The 20,973-nt window shown below is 45.0% G+C and overlaps 2 pseudogenes; both read left to right on the top strand.

Annotated features, from left to right (window-relative positions):
- Positions 1-12,080: 12,080 nt before the first annotated feature.
- LOC147992614 (uncharacterized) lies at positions 12,081-13,092 on the top strand (annotated as a pseudogene).
- Positions 13,093-14,994: 1,902 nt separating this feature from the next.
- On the top strand, positions 14,995-17,779 carry LOC147992613 (uncharacterized; annotated as a pseudogene).
- Positions 17,780-20,973: the final 3,194 nt, after the last annotated feature.

Raw genomic sequence — 20,973 nt, 5'->3', positions numbered from 1 at the left:
GTTGAAGTAGTCGCTGGAGTTGGAGCTGAAGTAGATGCTGGAGCTGAGGCTGTAGCTGGTGCTGAAGTGGTGGCTGTGGTGTCAGCAACTGGCACGGCAGACGACCTCGGGCCTCGTGGCACTCTAGAAAAAGCATGAGTCGTGGTCCTGCCTCTCCTCTCATTCATGTCCTCCTGGAGCTGCTCCACTACAGACTGAACTTCCGTTACCTTGACATCCAAGTCATAGAACTTCTGTTCCATGATTCTCTCTAGGCTCTGCTGATTTTTAGTGAGGGTGGCCAGACTTTGCTCAATTCTCAGCGTGGATGCTATCAAGTAACCGAGCTGCTCTTGTTTGGTCTTCAAGAAGTACTCAGATTCCTCGGAGTAGGCATCTTGGCAGCTTTCTCCTTCCTCGCCTTCTCCTTCTTTGCAAAAGCTTGTGCAGACGATGGTTCATTCTCTGTCATCACAACTTCATTGTTCTCAAAATCTGGACGGATGGGCAGGTGTTCCTTATCCAACAAATATACGCCCGTGCCCATCTTGGAGTTGATGAGCTCCTGAATCTGAGGGGCATATCCACAGCTCCTCTTCTGATCTGCCGCAGTCCTTTTGATTGTTTCCACTATAAGGCTCATGACTTTGAATTTTTGAGGCACGTCAAAAACATGAAGCAAATTGATCGCGTGACCTCGGATCATCTTGTGATCTCCAGACTTGGGAAGAAGGGTGTGCCTAAGGATCCAGTTGATCGTTGGCAATCCTGAGAGCAGATAATGCACTGAGCCAAACTTGAATGTGTCAAGAGCTTCATTGGGGATTTTCTTGTACATATTTGACATGGAGTTATGATCCATCTTCTTCTTGGCATAGATATCCAAGTCCTCATCTTGCTCTTCTGGGGCATTAATGATTTGTGCCCACTCAGCCACTATGGATTGGTACCTTGTACCCTCAGACATCCATGTGATCCTGCTATCCGGATAAAAGTGAGCTGTGGAGTAGAACTGCATGATAAGTTCCTCGTTCCACTTTGTGAGCTTCTGCCCAACAAAGTCAGCTACTCCACAAGCTATGAAGCTGTCTTGCACTCCAGGATAGTGCTCCTCATTCTCCTTGATATATGTCCAATCGACCCATCTCATGTCACATACAATGGGCTCTTATCTAGCAGCACTGTCTCATAAAAATCCTGCTGCTCCTTGCTTTGAAACCTATAGTCCACGGTAGTCCTTCTCCTAGAAGCATATGGATCTGCTTCTCTCCACTTCCTGAGCCCTGAGTCTCTCCTTAGCTTCATATCCTCAGCCACAGGATGAGCATCGTTGTGGTCTGGGATCTTGGGCTTGAGCTTCCGAAGGACACTCTCTTCCTCTTCCTCTGCAACAGTCTCAGGCACTGGGGCCTTGTTCTTCTCAGTGGCTGGGATGCTTCTTGTGTTTCTCTTTGGTGCACTTTTGGGCTTAGATGCAGCCTTAGGTGCTTCCTTGGGCTTGGATGCAGCTCCCCCTGACCTTATGGCATCTCCCATAAGTTTGGCTGCCTTGGGCGCTGGTGCAGCTGCCTCTTCTTCCTCATCCTCTTCTACCATGATGGAGGCCTTCCCAAGCACTTTAGCCATAGTCTTCTTCACTCTCTCTTTCCTCTTCTTGCCCTCAGCTGGAACGGGCTCAATGGGAGCAGGCTTCTCAGTTGAGGCTCTAGCCTTTGACATGGGCTGCCTCCCTGCTGGCCTTTTAATTTTCAGGCCTGGCTTTGAGCCTTGAGCTGGCTCAACTCTCTTGGAAGTGGCCTCTTCCTATGCCACATAGTCCTCATCTTCAGAATCAGACGTTCTCTTCCTCCTTTGTCTCGTGGCAGCTTTAGGCAGGTTGCTGGGTGTGCTTCTGCTGCCATCATCTGAGGAACTTGAGGGGCTGGTGCCCTCACTCATGACCACTTGCTGTTCTGACAGATTCTGGCTATCACTCTGTTCTGACATGATGCAAATTGACTACGACCCTGTGAATAGATTATAGAGGAGATAGAGTGGATGAGCATCACAAAATGCAGAGATTTTTGCAAAAAGAATGATCCAAAAACTTAGTTTTAGTTTCCCACTGAAATCATCTTGGATCTACCGACTTTCAAACTCGGTGATACTGAAGCAGTTTTGGAACCTAAACTAGTGAACTCGGTAGGACCGAGTCACAGTTCGGTGGCACCGAGACTGCTAGGGTTTCACTGAGTTCAAAAATCGGTCACACCGATAAGTAATTCTCGGTCAGACCGAGTCTCACTTGTGCAATGGCAAGAGCCAAATCGGTGGGACCGATTTTTTCAACTCGGTGGGTCCGAGATGGTTTCGGCGGAAACCTAAACCTAGAATTTTCGAATCAAACCTAATCTATGAGCGTTTTGACTGGATAGAAGTGTTTCAATCGTGGCAAGAATCAATATGATCACAATGTGCTAGGAATCAGATTGTGGAATAGCACAAAGATCAAGTCCATACCCTAGTTCGGCATGGACTTGCTACGGCGGCAACGGCGGGGCAGAATTCCCGTTGACGGCGGCGGAGACCAGCTACTGGAGGCTGCTGGCGGCGAGAAGACGATCCGGAGACCTCGGGGGCAGAGCAGGCTATCGCGCGGGTGAAGGGGTTCGGAGAAATTTCCAAATTTTGCCCGTGGCTATATATAGCCCGACCCTGTCGGTGTGACCGAGTGGAACAACTCGGTGGCACCGAGATTCATAACTGCATGCAGTTACTGAAACTCGGTGAGACCGGAAGGTTCAAATCGGTTGCACCGAGATCGAAAACCTAGATCAACTTAATGATCTCGGTAGGACCGAAAGTGGAGTATCGGTCAGACCGAGAATCATAAAGAGGTTTTGGAAGTTTAAGTCTATGATGAATCGGGGACTCTGAGCGCTCCTCACACAGAGTGGTTCAAATCTGACTTGATCAAATTTTGTGATGCAGCATGAATAGATTTGAGACGAGAAAAGCATAGATAGCTAGAGAAGGTTCTTAGGCATTCTTGTCCATCCACTTGGCAAAAAGAAATAAAACCGAACAATCAAAGCAACAAGTGGATGTCCTCGAATGAGTAAAATATGCAATCAGCATGCTCACACAATAAGATGGCAAATGAAATATGTGGCAAGGCATGCACAACCAATTCTAGCATCTATCAAGCAATTTGTGATGACTAAGTCATCTATATATGAGTATATTGACTTAGGAGTCAAGTGAGAACACTTGATCGTAGGTCATACTCATCGTTTAAGCTCAAGTGGGGTTACCACTTTTACATAAAGCATTGTTTTGTTCACATCTTTAGAGTTGCTTTAGCTCAAGTCTTAGAGTAAAGCTCCCCCTAGATGTGATATCCCCCCTAAGAGGGATGAACTAACCTTGGGTTTTGTCGATGATGACTTCATGTAGATATTGAAGATGTGGATGCTCAATGTTGATGTAGATCTCTTGGAGCTATCCATTTGAGTGAATTGCACTTTCAATACCTACACGGGTTAGTCCCACAAGGAACAAACAAGGATATCCATAGACATAGAGTGATGCACACAAAAGATGATGTCCATGAAGACTTTTAGGTTACCTTGTCCCTTGTCTTACCAACAAGAGGGTTTGTGACTCCTTGAACTAGTGCAAGATGTGGAAGTTGATTGCACTTGTTCTTGCCAAAATGATAAGAGTGAAGTATGTTGGCGGAGTCACCCTCAAGAACTCTCTAGTTCTTCTTCTTTTGGATCCACATCATCTTGATGGGAATCCTTGGAGTTGTAGTCGCACTTGATGAAGTGGAACTTGAAGTAGTCTTGGGAATCCACTTGACTAAGGTCTTTGGAGCTTCTTCAAATGCATCAATTTCCTCTTGAAGCTTGTCCTTGCCTTTTTGCTCGTAGTCTTGTAGTGGAAGATCATCTTGAGCTTGTGTCCCCTTGAAAGAAGTATACTTCTCTTGTTGAGGGACAAACTTTGTCTTGGGGTATTGATCTTCTTCCCATTCAACTCCATTGGCATTGAACTTTCGTTCAAAACCAACACCTTGATTCTTCCGGTGCATTCCTTGCTTGCGCACAATTTCCTCGAATTGCTTACTCCCGGCAAGGCTCTTGTACACTCCTTTCTCTATAATTCCCTTCAATAAGCTATTTTCTTGCTCAAGTGTAACTTGGCTAAGAGGATCATTAGTGGAATCAAGAGAACTACTAGAAGCAACAATATTGGATTTAGCATGATCATTATTACTACTAGAGGAGGAATCTTTCTTGTTACTAGTCTTGACTTGAGGCATGTAAGTGGATAAGAGTAAACGCTTGGCAATGTAAGAAGAACTTTTCTTGCGGAGATCATCATTGATTGCCTTTAAGAACTCATGCTCTTGCTCAAGATTGAGCTTTTCAAAGCGTAGTTTCTCATGAGCTCTTAAAAGTTCTCGATGATCTTCGAAGATAGTGTCATGAGCTAACTTAAGAGTTTTTAGTTCTTTAGTTAGAGCCTCAATCTTCTCCTTATCATTGTCACTCGTTTTATCTTGATTAGCATGATTAATTGGTCTTTCATCATAGTATTCATCACTAGAGTTGTCACCAAGCAAATCATCACCTAACAAGTCATCTTCATCACTATTGAAATCAACATACTCGGGGTGTGTTACCTTAGGACCTTTGGCCATGAAGCATCTTCCAATTCCTTCATTTGGTGAGTCAAATATGTCGTAGGAGTTGGTTGACACAAGTGCTAGACCGGCAACACTTTCATCTTGAGTATCTTCGGAGTTGGAGTGATAACTTCTCTCGGAGTGGCTGTCGGAGTCGGAGCCGGATACCCATTCACCAACATGAGCTTGATGTCTTCGTCTTGTGTAGCTCCTTGATGATTTTTCCTTCCTTTCCGAATCCTTGCTTCTCCGTGAGTATCTTCGTTCATAACGATCATCTCTACTCCTTCTCTCTCTTGGTGGTGATCCTTTGCTTCTTCCTTTTGGAGAATCTTCTCTTCTCTTGTAGGGAGCCGTGCACTCATTGGAATAGTGTCCGGGTCTTCCACAGTTGTAACAGTTTCGCTCTCGACTTGAAGATCTTTTGTCATTGTAGGACCTTGATTTGGAGCTTCTATCTTTGCTTCTAATCTCGTAGAACTTGTTGAAGTTCTTCACCATTAAGCTCAGTTCTTCATTGAAGTCTTGTTTCTCACTTGATGATGTAGGGGCTTCACATGAGGCTTTATAGGCACCACTTGATTTGTTGTGAAGTTCCTCTTTATCCTTAAGTGACATCTCATGAGCAACAATTCTTCCAATCACCTCTGTTGGCTTGAGATCTTTGTAATTGGGCATCATTTGGATCAATGTGCACACGGTATCATATTTTCCATCCAAGGCTCTTAGGATCTTCTTGATGATGAATTTATCGGTCATCTCTTCACTTCCTAAGCCGGCAATCTCATTTGTGATGAGAGCAAGCCTAGAGTACATTTCAGCGACACCTTCACCATCCTTCATCTTGAACTTGTCAAGTTGGCTTTGAAGCACATCCAACTTGGATTCCTTGACGGAGTCGGTACCTTCGTGCATATCAATCAAAGTGTCCCAAATTTCCTTTGCATTCTCAAGGCGGCTGATTTTGTTGAATTCTTCGGGGCACAATCCATTGAAGAGAATATCAGAAGCTTGAGCATTGTATTGCAACATCTTCAACTCATCTGCGGTAGCTTCACGATTTGGTTCTCTCCCATCAAAGAAGTCACCTTGCAAACCAACACACAGTAGCCCAAACGGCGGGGTTATGTCCAAGAATATGCATTTTCATTTTATGCTTCCAACTAGCAAAATTAGTACCATCAAAGTAAGGACCTCTACGGTGATAATTCCCTCGCTAGACGCCATACTCTCCTAGGTTGTGAAACCAAGGCTATGACCACCAAAAGCTATGGAGATCTAGCAAATGGAGACCAAAGCTCTGATACCACTTGTAGGATCGAAAGTATGTCTAGAGGGGGGGTGATTAGACTACTTGACCAAATAAAAACTTAACCTTTTCCCAATTTCAGTTTTTGGCAGATTTTAGCAATTCTAGGACAAGTCAAGCAATCATCACACAATTCAAGCAAGGATGCAAAGAGTTTATGGGCAGCGGAAAGTAAAGCATGCAACTTGCGAGAATGTAAAGGGAAGGGTTTGGAGAATTCAAACGCTATTGGAGACACGGATGTTTTTCCCGTGGTTCGGATAGGTGGTGCTATCCTACATCCACGTTGATGGAGACTTCAACCCACGAAGGGTAACGGTTGCGCGAGTCCACACAGGGCTCCACCCAAGGGCAACGGTTGCGCGAGTCCACGAAGGGCTCCACCCACGAAGGGTCCACGAAGAAGCAACCACCCACAAAGGGTCCACGAAGAAGCAACCTTGTCTATCCCACCATGGCCATCGCCCACGAAGGACTTGCCTCACTAGCGGTAGATCTTCACGAAGTAGGCGATCTCCTTGCCCTTACAAACTCCTTGGTTCAACTCCACAATCTTGTCGAAGGCTCCCAGGTGACACCTAGCCAATCTAGGAGACACCACTCTCCAAGAAGTAACAAATGGTGTGTAGGTAATGAACTCCTTCCTCTTGTGCTTCAAATGATAGTCTCCCCAACACTCAACTCTCTCTCATAGGATTTGGATTTGGTGGAAAGAAGATTTGAGTGGAAAGCAACTTGGGAAGGCTAGAGATCATGATTCATATGGTAGGAATGGAATGTCTTGGTCTCAACACATGAGTAGGTGGTTCTATCTCAGAACAAATGAGTTGGAATGATGTGTGTGTTCTGATGCATCTCTCTCTCTCAATGAGAAAGAGATGGAGGGGTATATATAGCCTCCAAACAAAATCCAACCGTTACACAGTTTTCCAATCTCGATGGGACCGAATCAGAAAACTCGGTCTGACCGAAGTAGTAAACCTAGTGACCGTTAGGAATTTCGGTGGGACTGACATGCAACTCGGTAGGACCGATTCGGTTAGGGTTTGGGCACAACGTAATCTCGGTGAGACCGATTACACAAACTCGGTGGGACCGAATTTGGTAATTAGCTAACCAAAGAGTTGGTCAGGCAAACTCGGTGGGACCGATTTGCTCTTTCGGTGAGACCGAGTGGAACTCGGTGAGACCGAAAAGTTACAAAGGGGAAACACTAAGTTTACATTGCAATCTCGGTGGGACCGATTCGCTCTTTCGGTGAGACCGAAAAGTTACGAAAGGGAAACAGAGAGTTTGCAACCCCATCTCGGTGGGACCGAGATCCTTATCGGTAGGACCAAATTGCTAGGGTTTGGCAGTGGCTAATGACAAGTGAAACTCGGTGGCGCCAGATAGGAAGAATCGGTAGGACCGAGTTTGGCTTAGAGTTATGGTCATATGTGGATATGGGAAAGTAGTTGAGGATATTGGAGCATATCATTAAGCACATGAAGCAAGAGGCTCATTAAGCAACACCTCATCCCTCCTTAATAGTATTGGCTTTTCCTATGGACTCAATGTGATCTTGGATCACTAAAATATAAGATGAAGAGTCTTGAGCTTTTGAGCTTGAGCCAATCCATTGTCCTTAGCATTTTGAGGGTTCCACTTTCACATCCATGCCATGCCAATCATTGAGCTTTCCTTAAATAATCATCTTGGAATAGCATTAGCTCAATGAGCTATATGTTGTTATGAATTACCAAAACCACCTAGGGATAGTTGCACTTTCAAACCTGCTTTCTGGTTCACTGCTGTGCCGTGATGGATACAAGCTGGTGTTTGAGTCGAATAAGTTTGTTATTTTGAAATTTGGTTTGTTTATTGGAAAAGGCTATAACATCGGAGGCTTGTTCCGCCTTTCTATTCTAGACGACTGTAATGTCGTAAACAATTTATCTTGTTCTTCACATTCTGGAATAAATGTTGGAGATGTGGCTGTTTGGCACTCTCGTTTATGTCATATAAATTTTGATCACATTGTTCGGTTATGCAAGCTTAATTTAATTCCGAATGTCTCGACTGTCAGTGGATCTAAGTGTCAGGCTTCTGTGCAAGCAAAGCAACCCCGAAAACCGTTTAAACCTATTGGGAGAAAATCCTTTCACCTCTAGATTTAATCCATTCAGATTTGTGTGAGATGAATGGAGTTTTGACTAAGGCAGGGAAAAGATATATGATGACATTGATAGATGATGCGACTAAGTGGTGTCATATTTATCTAGTAAAAATGAAAGATGAGGCGTTGAACTGCTTTAAGATCTACAAAGCTGAGGTAGAAAACCAATTAGAGAAGAAGATCAAACGCTTAAGGTCTGACAGAGGGGGAGAGTATGTCTCACATGAGTTTGCTGAATTTTGTGCGGAGCATGGAATTATCCATGAGGTAACCCCTCCCTACTCGCCCCAATCAAATGGAGTGGCTGAACGCAAAAACCGAACACTTACGGACTTGGTAAATGCCATGTTGGACAGTGCCGGTTTAGCTAAGTCATGGTGGGGAGAGGCTGCGTTGGCTGCATGTTATGTTCTCAACAGAGTTCCTTCATCAAAAGGAGATACAACTCCACATGAAGGATGGAAAGGACACAAACCAACTCTGCGTTTCTTACGTGCTTGGGGCTGTTTAGCCAAGGTTAATGTACCTGTATGCAAGAAACGAAAATTGGGACCTAAGACTATTGATTGTATAATTCTAGGTTACGCACATAATAGCAACGCTTATAGGTTCTTGGTAGTCAAGTCCGAGTTTTCTGATGTGCACACTAACACTGTGATAGAATCTCGAGACGCTACCTTCTTTGAGAACATCTTTCCAATGAAGGAAAATAGAGCATCCACTAGTCAACCAACTATACAAAGAGAATTTGAACCCGAGCCTGAACCGGAAAGTACTCCTTTTGTAACTCCGTATAATCCAACTGAGGAGGATGATAGTGAAGTAGCTCCCAGAAGGAGCAAGAGACAACGGACTAAAAGGTCCTTTGGAGATGACTTCGCTGTGTACCTCGTGGATGATGTTCCCAGAACTCTCTCTAAAGCATATGCATCCCTAGATGCTCATGATTGGAAGGAGGCAGTCCGAAGTGAAATGGATTCCATTCTCACTAACGGGACATGGGAAATCTGTCCACGACCGATGGGTTGTAAACCTATTGGTTGCAAATGGATATTTAAAAGGAAGTTAAGACCTGATGGTACCATTGAAAAGTATAAGGCTAGACTCGTGGCCAAGGGTTTTACCCAAAAGGAAGGTGAGGATTTCTTTGATACATACTCGCTTGTTGCTAGGATGACTACAATTCGGGTGCTGATTGCTCTAGCAGCATCTTATAAATCCCTAATCCATCAAATGGATGTGAAGACGGCTTTCCTAAATGGAGAGCTTGATGAGGAAATTTATATGCAGCAACCTGATGGTTTTGTAGCAACCGGGCAAGAGAACATGGTGTGTAGATTGAAGAAATCACTCTATGGCCTCAAGAAGGCACCGAAGCAGTGGCATGAAAAATTTGACAAAACTCTCACTTCGGCAGGCTTTGTGGTGAATGAAGGAGACAAATGTGTGTACTATAAATATGGTGCGGGTAAGGGTGTAATCTTATGCTTATACGTTGATGACATATTAATTTTTGGGACCGGTATGGATGTTATGAATGATGTTAAATCCTTTCTGTCTCAAAACTTTGATATGAAAGATTGGGGAGAGGCGGGTGTTATTTTAAACATAAAGCTGCAAATGAATGAGAATGGTATTACATTAAGTCAGTCTGATTGTGTGGAGAAAATCCTGAGTCGGTTTGGTTTTGAGGACTCTAGAACATCTCCAACTCCCTATGACCCAAGTCTAAAGCTTCGTAAGAACAGAGGACAAGGGGTCGAGCAACTAAAATACTCCCAAACAGTTGGTTCTCTCATGTACCTTGCTGCTGCAACTAGACCTGACATTTCATTTGCGGTTAGCAAATTGAGCCGGTTTAATTCAAATCCGAGAAATGATCACTGGATTGCCCTGGAACGAGTAATGAGGTATTTGAGAGGAACCACAACGTATGGGCTCCACTATACAGGGTACCCTAATGTACCAGAAGGGTATAGTGATGCTAACTGGATCTCAGATGCAGATGAGATCAAAGCCACTAGTGGACATATATTTAGTTTTGGCGGTGCTGCAATCTCTTGGAAGTCTCGCAAGCAAACTATCTTGACGAGGTCTACTATGGAGGCTGAAATTGTAGCACTTGACTCAGCCACTGTTGAGGCAGAGTGGCTGCGTGAACTCTTGAGTGATTTGCCAATGGTTGAAAAACCAATTCCGGCAATCCTTCTGAACTGTGATAACCAAACCGTGATCACTAAGGTTAAAAGTTTGAAGGACAATCTGAAGTCATCAAGACATGTGAAACGGCGCATCAAAACCGTCAGGAATTTGAGACGTAAAGGAGTCATCGCCGTTGATTATATTAACACTACCAAAAACCTGGCGGATCCCTTTACAAAGGGCCTATCACGTTCAGTGATAGATGGAGCATCAAGGGAAATGGGCTTGAGACCCACCTGAGTTGCGCAACTATAGAAACCCGGCCTATGTGATCGGAGATCCCGTGAATTAGGAAAAGGGAAATACAAGTTCTTGGAGCAACAGGAGAGAGTACATATGTATCTTCCAATTGTCGCTGAGATGAGTACTCTAAGTACTGCATGGGAGGCTGACTTCTGTCTTAATATGTTCTAATGCCGAAACACTTCGGAAAGATACCGTCCTGTAGGGTATGCTTGAAAGAACACACCAATGTGAGCTTAGCTGTGAGGTCGCAGTACATGACATTTGGGTGATCTCTAATGAGCTCACTAAAGGACTAGGGAGCACGACCGTAACGCTCCAAACCTTAGGCGTGGATCAAGGCGGCCTAGTATCAGTGATGCCTTCAGGTGAATCTCTTCTACACAAGACTGGCAATTCAAGGAAGTGTCCATTGCCTAGATGTAAGAGGAGTGGATCATGGAGTGCTAGGTATAGTTCAACACGAGACGGGTCTATACTTTTAAAACTGGTATATAAAAGCCAGATGAGAACAAATCGCAGACCTTGACTTCCTGGTGGGGATTGTTGGAATTAATGGGCTTTATACAGAGATTGGGCCCAAATTAATTTCAGATTTGGAGAGAAGTCAAGGGGGTGGACAGCCATGTGGGAGTTTAGTCCCACATCGCTAAGGGAGCAAGAGTTTTACCTGCTTATAAGGGGGCCTCTCATGGTTCCATTGATTGGGATGACTAAAGATGCAAGTGTACACGACACGCGCACACACGCGCGCGCGCTTGCTCGCATTTCGCATTTATTCGCGTTTAATTACGCGTGACTTGTGACTTTGGTCTTTGGCGAGGCGAGCGCGACCGTGGCCTAATAAAATGCATTTTTGTTATTTTTATCGCGCAGTTTTTACTCTTATCCACCCGCGTCTGTCTCACGCATGAACCGAGGATAGACTCGCACGTTTGCGTGCGGTTATAGGTTCGTTCGTGATGGAGATATCCGAGGGGGCGGATCCTAGGATATAGGCAGATCGTGCTGTGTGGGGTTTATCCATCCGAATCTATAAGAGGGAGACGTCCTTCATGCCATAGACACTCGAACAAAAACACAAACCTAACCCGTTCTCATCTGCGCCGCCGCCGTCGACCTTCGCCGATCCTCTCCCTACCATGCAGCAGGGCGAGGAGAGAAGTAGTCTCCGGACTTTCCCCGGCATCGGCGACCTGCACGGGTAGCCGGGCGATAAAGTTTCTGGGCAGTGCATCCGCACGGCTGCTCAATCTTCTTCGACTACGTTCGTCTGCACTGCGATCAGTTCATCAACCCCGCTGTAAGATATCCCTTGTGATCGGTTATATTTATGTGATCTTGTTATGGGACTTCAGTCCATGTCGATTTCATTTACTCTGCTAGATTTCATCTACGTGATTGCATGTATAAATCTGTTAGATCTGTCCTTGTCATCAGTCTCAGATAAATTCGGAATTATATTAATTGTAGTACCTGCCATATTTCCAACAGTCCAGAAACTTTATTACTGTGCAATGGCTGGACCAAGCGATGTGATGAAACCTGAGAGGTTTGGGGGTGAGAACTTCAAAAGATGGCAGACCCGTGTGAAGTTCTGGCTTATGAGCATGAACTTGTGGTGGGTGATTTCACCCACCGTTGAGAGGCCACTCACGCAAGAACAACAGCGTGATTTTGAGGTGTCTTCAGACACGGCCATGGGTTGTCTTCTCTCCCTCATGACCGATCAGCTTTGTAACATATATATGAACTTTGCTAGTCCTGCCCTTGTTTGGGAAGCGCTCGACAGGAAATATGGAGAGTCGGATGCTGGGCGTGAATTGTATGTTAATGAGCTGTATCACGATTTTAAGATGGCCGATAATAATTCGGTTGTGACACAAGCCCATGAGATCCAGCTCCTGGTGGGGGAACTCGCTGGTTTTGGAGTCATTCTGCCTGACAAGTTTGTGGTGGGGACATTATTGCCAAGTAACCTCGATCTTGGAGGAGATTTGCCACCACTCTCAAACACAAGAGGGAGGTGATGGCCGTGGAAAGTCTCATCGCCACTCTTGATGTTGAGGAAAAGGCCAGAGCGAAAGATGCGGAAAAAGTTCCTCCCCAGCCGGTTCTGAATGCCAATGTCGTGCAAAGTGGGGCTGGCAGTTCCGGTGCAAAGAATTACAAGAACAAAGGGGGGGCAAAACAAACCACCGGCTTTAAGAAGAAGAAGAAAGAAAAGGGTGACTTCAACTGCTTCGTGTGTGGTGAGCCTGGGCACATAGCCAGGAAGTGCCGCATGCACAAAGGCAGGAAGGAAAGAGGCCAGCCATCTGTGAATGTTGTCGTTAGCGAGGCAGGTGGAGGATCTAGGTATGTCCCTAGTGTCCTTCTTGCATGTCAATCCACTGATTGGTGGATAGATACTGGAGCTAATGTGCATGTTTGTGCTGACTACAACTTGTTTTCTTCTTATCAGGCTTGCAGCGGTTCCACCATCGTGATGGGGAACGAAACAAGGGCAACCGTTCGTGGAACCGGTAGAGTTGACCTGAGGCTTACCTCGGGGAAGACTTTGTCGCTGAAGAACGTCCGGCATGTCCCAGGAATAAATAGGAACCTGCTTTCTGGTTCACTGCTGTGCCGTGATGGCTACAAGCTGGTGTTTGAGTCGAATAAGTTTGTTATTTTGAAATTTGGTTTGTTTATTGGAAAATGCTATAACAGTGGAGGCTTGTTCCGCCTTTCTATTCTAGACGACTGTAATGTCGTAAACAATTTATCTTGTTCTTCACATTCTGGAATAAATGTTGCAGATGTTGCTGTTTGGCACTCTCGTTTATGTCATATAAATTTTGATCGCATTGTTCGGTTATGCAAGCTTAATTTAATTCCGAATGTCTCGATAGTCCGTGGATCTAAGTGTCAGGCTTGTGTGCAAGCAAAGCAACCCCGAAAACCGTTTAAACCTATTAGGGAGAAAAGCCTTTCACCTCTAGATTTAATCCATTCAGATTTGTGTGAGATGAATGGAGTTTTGACTAAGGCAGGGAACAGATATATGATGACATTGATAGATGATGCGACTAAGTGGTGTCATATTTATCTAGTAAAAACGAAAGATGAGGCGTTGAACTGCTTTAAGATCTACAAAGCTGAGGTAGAAAACCAATTAGAGAAGAAGATCAAACGCTTAAGGTCTGACAGAGGGGGAGAGTATGTCTCACATGAGTTTGCTGAATTTTGTGCGGAGCATGGAATTATCCATGAGGTAACCCCTCCCTACTCGCCCCAATCAAATGGAGTGGATGAACGCAAAAACCGAACACTTACGGACTTGGTAAATGCCATGTTGGACAGTGCCGGTTTAGCTTAGTCATGGTGGGGAGAGGCTGCGTTGGCTGCATGTTATGTTCTCAACAGAGTTCCTTCATCAAAAGGAGATACAACTCCACATGAAGGATGGAAAGGACACAAACCAACTCTGCGTTTCTTACGTGCTTGGGGCTGTTTAGCCAAGGTTAATGTACCTGTATGCAAGAAACGAAAATTGGGACCTAAGACTGTTGATTGTATCTCTCTAGGTTACGCACATAATAGCAACGCTTATAGGTTGTTGGTAGTCAAATCCGAGTTTTCTGATGTGCACACTAACACTGTGATAGAATCTCGAGACGCTACCTTCTTTGAGAACATCTTTTCAATGAAGGAAAATAGAGCATCCACTAGTCAACCAACTATACAAAGAGAATTTGAACCCGAGCCTGAACTGGAAAGTGCTCCTTTTGTTACTCCGTATAATCCAACTGAGGAGGATGATAGTGAAGTAGCTCCTAGAAGGAGCAAGAGACAACGGACTAAAAGGTCCTTTGGAGATGACTTCGCTGTGTACCTCGTGGATGATGTTCCCAGAACTCTCTCTGAAGCATATGCATCCCTAGATGCTCATGATTGGAAGGAGGCAGTCCAAAGTGAAATGGATTCCATTCTCACTAACGGAACATGGGAAATCTGTCCACGACCGATGGGTTGTAAACCTATTGGTTGCAAATGGATATTTAAAAGGAAGTTAAGACCTGATGGTACCATTGAAAAGTATAAGGCTAGACTCGTGGCCAAGGGTTTTACCCAAAAGGAAGGTGAGGATTTCTTTGATACATACTCGCCTGTTGCTAGGATGACTACAATTCGGGTGCTGATTGCTCTAGCAGCATCTTATAAATTCCTAATCCATCAAATGGATGTGAAGACGGCTTTCCTAAATGGAGAGCTTGATGAGGAAATTTATATGCAGCAACCTGATGGTTTTGTAGCAACCGGGCAAAAGAACATGGTGTCTAGATTGAAGAAATCACTCTATGGCCTCAAGCAGGCGCCGAAGCAGTGGCATGAAAAATTTGACAAAACTCTCACTTCGGCAGGCTTTGTGGTGAATGAAGGACACAAATGTTCTGGCTTATGAGCATGAACTTGTGGTGGGTGATTTCACCCACCGTTGAGAGGCCACTCACGCAGGAACAACAGCGTGATTTTGAGGTGTCTTCAGACACGGCCATGGGTTGTCTTCTCTCCCTCATGACCAATCAGCTTTGTGACATATATATGAACTTTGCTAGTCCTGCCCTTGTTTGGGAAGCGCTCGACATGAAATATGGAGAGTCGGATGCTGGGTGTGAACTGTATGTTAATGAGCTGTATCATGATTTTAAGATGGCCGATAATAATTCGGTTGTGACACAAGCCCATGAGATCCAGCTCCTGGTGGGGGAACTCACTGGTTTTGGAGTCGTTCTGCCTGACAAGTTTGTGGTGGGGGCATTATTGCCAAGTTACCTCCATCTTGGAGGAGCTTTGCCACCACTGTCAAACACAAGAGGGAGGTGATGACCGTGGAAAGTCTCATCGCCACTCTTGATGTTGAGGAAAAGGCCAGAGCGAAATATGCGGAAAAAGTTCCTCCCCAGCCGGTTCTGAATGCCAATGTCGTGCAAAGTGGGGCTGGCAGTTCCGGTGCAAAGAATTACAAGAACAAAGGGAAGGCAAAATAGACCACCGGCTTTAAGAAGAAGAAGAAAGAAAAGGGTGACTTCAACTGCTTCGTGTGTGGTGAGCCTGGGCACATAGCGAGGAAGTGTCGCATGCACAAAGGCAGGAAGGAAGGAGGCCAGCCATCTGCGAATGTTTTCATTAGCGAGGTAGGTGAAGGATCTAGGTATGTCCCTAGTGTCCTTCTTGCATGTCAATCCACTAATTCGTGGATTGAAACTGGAGCTAATGTGCATGTTTGTGCTGACTACAACTTCTTTTATTCTTATCAGGCTTGCAGCGGTTCCACCATCGTGATGGGGAACGAAACAAGGGCAACCATTCGTGGAACCGGTAGAGTTGACCTGAGGCTTACCTCGGGGAAGACTTTGTCGCTGAAGAACGTTCGGCATGTCCCAGGAATAAATAGGAACCTGCTTTCTGGTTCACTACTGTGCCGTGATGGCTACAAGCTGGTGTTTGAGTCGAATAAGTTTGTTATTTCGAAATTTGGTTTGTTTATTGGAAAAGGCTATAACAGCGGAGGCTTGTTCCGCCTTTCTATTCTAGACGACTGTAATGTCGTAAACAATATATCTTGTTCTTCACATTCTGGAATAAATGTTGGAGATGTTGCTGTTTGGCACTCTCGTTTATGTCATATAAATTTGATCGCATTGTTTGGTTATGCAAGCTTAATTTAATTCCGAATGTCTCGATAGTCCGTGGATCTAAGTGTCAGGCTTGTGTGCAAGCAAAGCAACCCCGAAAACCGTTTAAACCTATTGGGGAGAAAAGACTTTCACCTCTAGATTTAATCCATTCAGATTTGTGTGAGATGAATGGAGTTTTGACTAAGGCAGGGAAAAGATATATGATGACATTGATAGATGATGCGACTAAGTGGTGTCATATTTATCTAGTAAAAACGAAAGATGAGGCGTTGAACTGCTTTAAGATCTACAAAGCTGAGGTAGAAAACCAATTAGAGAAGAAGATCAAACGCTTAAGGTCTGACAGAGGGGGAGAGTATGTCTCACATGAGTTTGCTGAATTTTGTGCGGAGCATGGAATTATCCATGAGGTAACCCCTCCCTACTCGCCCCAATCAAATGGAGTGGCTGAACGCAAAAACCGAACACTTACGGACTTGGTAAATGCCATGTTGGACAGTGCCGGTTTAGCTAAGTCATGGTGGGGAGAGGCTGCGTTGGCTACATGTTCTGTTCTCAACAGAGTTCCTTCATCAAAAGGAGATACAACTCCACATGAAGGATGGAAAGGACACAAACCAACTCTGCGTTTCTTACGTGCTTGGGGCTGTTTAGCCAAGGTTAATGTACCTGTATGCAAGAAACGAAAATTGGGACCTAAGACTGTTGATTGTATCTTTCTAGGTTACGCACATAATAGCAACGCTTATAGGTTCTTGGTAGTCAAGTCCGAGTTTTCTGATGTGCACACTAACACTGTGATAGAATCTCGAGACGCTACCTTCTTTAAGAACATCTTTCCAATGAAGGAAAATGGAGCATCCACTAGTCAACCAACTATACAAAGAGAATTTGAACCCAGGCCTAAACAGGAAAGTACTCCTTTTGTAACTCCGTATAATCCAACTGAGGAGGATGATAGCGAAGTAGCTCCCAGAAGGAGCAACAGAAAACGGACTAAAAGATCCTTTGGAGATGACTTCGCTGTGTACCTCGTGGATGATGTTCCCAGAACTCTCTCTGAAGCATATGCATCCCTAGATGCTGATGATTGGAAGGAGGCAGTCCAAAGTGAAATGGATTCCATTCTCACTAACGGAACATGGGAAATCTGTCCATGACCGATGGGTTGTAAACCTATTGGTTGTAAATGGATGTTTAAAAGGAAGTTAAGACCTAATGGTACCATTGAAAAGTATAAGGCTAGACTCGTGGCCAAGGGTTTTACCCAAAAGGAAGGTGAGGATTTCTTTGATACATACTCGCCTGTTGCTAGGATGACTACAATTCGGGTGCTGATTGCTCTAGCAGCATCTTATAAATTCCTGATCCATCAAATGGATGTGAAGACGGCTTTCCTAAATGGAGAGCTTGATGAGGAAATTTATATGCAGCAACCTGATGGTTTTGTAGCAACCGGACAAGAGAACATGGTGTGTAGATTGAAGAAATCACTCTACGGCCTCAAGCAGGCGCCGAAGCAGTGGCATTAAAAATTTGACAAAACTCTCACTTCGGTAGGCTTTGTGGTGAATGAAGGAGACAAATGTGTGTACTATAAATATGGTGGGGGTAAGGGTGTAATCTTATGCGTATACGTTGATGACATATTAATTTTTGGGACCGATATGGATGTTATAAATGATGTTAAATCCTTTCTTTCTCAAAACTTTGATATGAAAGATTTGGGAGAGGCGGATGTTATTTTAAACATAAAGCTGCAAATGAATGAGAATGGGATTACATTAAGTCAGTCTCATTATGTGGAGAAAATCCTGAGTCGGTTTGGTTTTGAGGACTCTAGAACATCTCCAACTCCCTATGACACAAGTCTAGAGCTTCGTAAGAAGAGAGGACAAGGGGTCGAGCAACTAAAATACTCCCAAATAGTTGGTTCTCTCATGTACCTTGCTGCTGCAACTATACCTGACATTTCATTTGCGGTTAGCAAATTAAGCGGGTTTAATTCAAATCCAGGAAATGATCACTGGATTGCGCTGGAACAAGTAATGAGGTATTTGAGAGGAACCACAACGTATGGGCTCCACTATACAGGGTACCCTGATGTACCAGAAGGGTATAGTGATGCTAACTGGATCTCAGATGCAGATGAGATCAAAGCCACTAGTGGATATATATTTACTTTTGGCGGTGCTGCAATCTCTTGGAGGTCTCGCAAGCAAACTATCTTGACGAGGTCTACTATGGAGGCTGAACTTGTAGCACTTGACTCAGCCACTGTTGAGGCAGAGTGGCTGCGTGAACTCTTGAGTGATTTGCCAATGGTTGAAAAACCAATTCCGGCAATCCTTCTGAACTGTGATAACCAAACCGTGATCACTAAGGTTAAAAGTTCGAAGGACAATCTGAAGTCATCAAGACATGTGAAACGGCGCATCAAATCCGTCAGGAATTTGAGACGTAAAGGAGTGATTGCCGTTGATTATATTAACACTACCAAAAACCTGGCGGATCCCTTTACAAAGGGGCTATCATGTTCAGTGATAGATGGAGCATCAAGGGGAATGGGCTTGAGACCCACCTGAGTTGCACAACTACAGAAACCCGGCCTATGTGATCGGAGATCCCGTGAATTAGGAAAAGGGAAAAACAAGTTGTTGGAGCAACAGGAGAGAGTACATATGTATCTTCCATTTCCTGCTGAGATGAGTACTCTAAGTACTGCATGGGAGGCTGACTTCTGTCTTAATATGTTCTAATGTCGAAACACTTCGGAAAGATATCGTCCTGCGGGGTATCCTTGAAAGAACACACCTATGTGAGCTTAGCTGTGAGGTCGCAGTACATGAGATTTGGGTGATCTCTAATGAGCTCACTAAAGGACTAGGGAGCATGACCGTAACGCTCCAAACCTTAGGCGTGGATCAAGGCGGCCTAGTATCAGTGATGCCTTCAGGTGAATCTCTTCTACACAAGACTGGCAATTCAAGGCAGTGTCCATTGCCTAGATGTAAGAGGAGTGGATCACGTAGTGCTAGGTATAGTTCAACCCGAGACGGGTCTATACTTTTAAAACTGGTATATAAAAGCCATATGAGAACAAATTGCAGACCTTGACTTCTTGGTGGGGATTGTTGGAATTAATGGGCTTTATACAGAGATTGGGCCCAAATTAATTTCAGATTTGGAGAGAAGTCAAGGGGGTGGACAGCCATGTGGGAGTTTAGTCCCACATCGCTAAGGGAGCAAGAGTTTTACCTGCTTATAAGGGGGCCTCTCATGGTTCCATTGATTGGGATGACTAAAGATGCAAGTGTACACCACACGCGCACACACGCGCGCGCGCTCGCTCGCATTTCGCATTTATTCGCGTTTAATTACGCGTGACTTGTGACTTGTGACTTTGGCGAGGCGAGCGCGACCGTGGCCTAATAAAATGCATTTTTTGTTATTTTTATCGCAGTTTTTACTCTTATCCACCCGCGTCTGTCTCACGCACGAACCGAGGATAGACTCGCACGTTTGCATGCGGTTACAGGTTCGTTCGCGATGGAGATATCCCAGGGGGCGGATCCTAGGATATAGGCAGATCGTGCTGCGTGGGGTTTATCCATCCGAGTCTATAAGAGGGAGACGTCCTTCTCGCCAGAGACACTCGAACAAAAACACAACCCTAACCCGTTCTCATCTGCGCCACCGCCGTCGACCCTCGCCGATCCTCTCCCTGCCGTGCAGCAGGGCGAGGAGAGCAGTAGTCTCCGGACTTACCCCGGCATCGGCGACCTGCACGGGTAGCCGGGCGATAAAGTTTCTGGGCAGTGCATCCGCACGGCCGCTCAATCTTCTTCGACTACGTCCGTCTGCACTGTGATCAGTTCATCATCAACTCTCCATCGACATCCCCGTCTTCGCTGCGATCTCATCATCAACCCCGCTGTAAGATATCCTTTGTGATCGGTTATATTTATGTGATCTTGTTATGGGACTTCAGTCCATGTCGATTTCATTTACTCTGCTAGATTTCATCTACGTGATTGCATGTATAAATCTGTTAGATCTGTCCTTGTCATCAGTCTCACATAAATTCGGAATTATATTAATTGTAATATCTGCCATATTTCCAACAGTCCAGAAACTTCATTACTGTGCAATGGCTGGACCAAGCGATGTGATGAAACCTGAGAGGTTTGGGGGTGAGAACTTCAAAAGATGGCAGACCCGTGTGAAGTTCTGGCTTATGAGCATGAACTTGTGGTGGGTGATTTCACCCACCGTTGAGAGGCCACTCACGCAGGAACAACAGCGTGATTTTGAGGTGTCTTCAGACACGGCCATGGGTTGTCTTCTCTCCCTCATGACCGATCAGCTTTGTGACATATATATGAACTTTGCTAGTCCTACCCTTGTTTGGGAAGTGCTCGACAGGAAATATGGAGAGTCGGATGCTGGGTGTGAACTGTATGTTAATGAGCTGTATCACGATTTTAAGATGGCCGATAATAATTCGGTTGTGACACAAGCCCATGAGATCCAGCTCCTGGTGGGGGAACTCGCTGGTTTTGGAGTCATTCTGCCTGACAAGTTTGTGGTGGGGGCATTATTGCCAAGTTACCTCGATCTTGGAGGAGCTTTGCCACCACTCTCAAACACAAGAGGGAGGTGATGGCCGTGGAAAGTCTCATCGCCACTCTTGATGTTGAGGAAAAGGCCAGAGCGAAAGATGCGG

Source organism: Triticum urartu, chromosome 1A, assembly GCF_056163025.1.
Source record: "Triticum urartu cultivar PI428250 chromosome 1A, HENAU_Tu73, whole genome shotgun sequence".
Classification (NCBI taxonomy): Eukaryota; Viridiplantae; Streptophyta; class Magnoliopsida; order Poales; family Poaceae; genus Triticum; species Triticum urartu.
The sequence above is the reverse complement of the archived record's forward strand: the minus strand, read 5'-3'. Positions and strand labels throughout refer to the sequence as shown.